Source organism: Elaeis guineensis, chromosome 1, assembly GCF_000442705.2.
Source record: "Elaeis guineensis isolate ETL-2024a chromosome 1, EG11, whole genome shotgun sequence".
Classification (NCBI taxonomy): domain Eukaryota; kingdom Viridiplantae; phylum Streptophyta; class Magnoliopsida; order Arecales; family Arecaceae; genus Elaeis; species Elaeis guineensis.
In genome coordinates, this window is record NC_025993.2 from 184,781,601 (window position 1) to 184,782,239 (window position 639).

The window sequence follows — 639 nt, forward strand, 5'->3', positions numbered from 1 at the left end:
TACCTACTCTCCATGCATTCAAGCACCTCCAGTAGAAGCTACCCAATATGAGATTAAGTCTAGCATTATTCAAATGTTGCCATCATTCTATGGACTTAGTAACGAGGACCCATACAAACACTTGGATGAATTTCTTAAAATTTGTTCCACAGTAAAAATCCAAAACTTCTCCGATGATGACATTAGGTTGAAACTGTTCCCTTTCTCACTTAAGGATAAAGCCAAGCATTGGTTAAACTCCTTAGACTCTATAATCATTTCAACTTGGGATCATCTTCAGAGAGAATTTCTCAAGAAATACTTTTCAATTGGAAAAACAAATCAAATTAAAAAAGCTATCACTAGTTTTTTCCAATTGGAGGGTGAACTTTTTCATGAGACATGGAAAAGGTTAAGAGACCTCATTCGTAAATGTCCACACCATGCTGTCCCTAAATGGCAACTTTGTCAATATTTTTATGATGGTCTATCAGAGAAACATCGATAAATGGTTGATGCATCATGTAGTGGGACATTCATGCTAAAGAGTGAGGATGAAGCCTGGCAGCTCTTTGAAATATTTAGTGAGAATTCTCTACATCATATGTCTGCCACCTCTAGAGAACAACCCATGCTTCAACAAAAAAGAAGTGGAATTTA

General features: G+C 36.3%; 1 non-coding gene across 1 annotated transcript; it reads right to left on the reverse strand.

Annotated features, from left to right (window-relative positions):
• Positions 1-323: 323 nt before the first annotated feature.
• LOC140854972 (small nucleolar RNA R71) lies at positions 324-429 on the reverse strand. Its single transcript, XR_012138065.1, has one exon. It is a non-coding gene; the product is annotated as a small nucleolar RNA R71 (small nucleolar RNA).
• Positions 430-639: the final 210 nt, after the last annotated feature.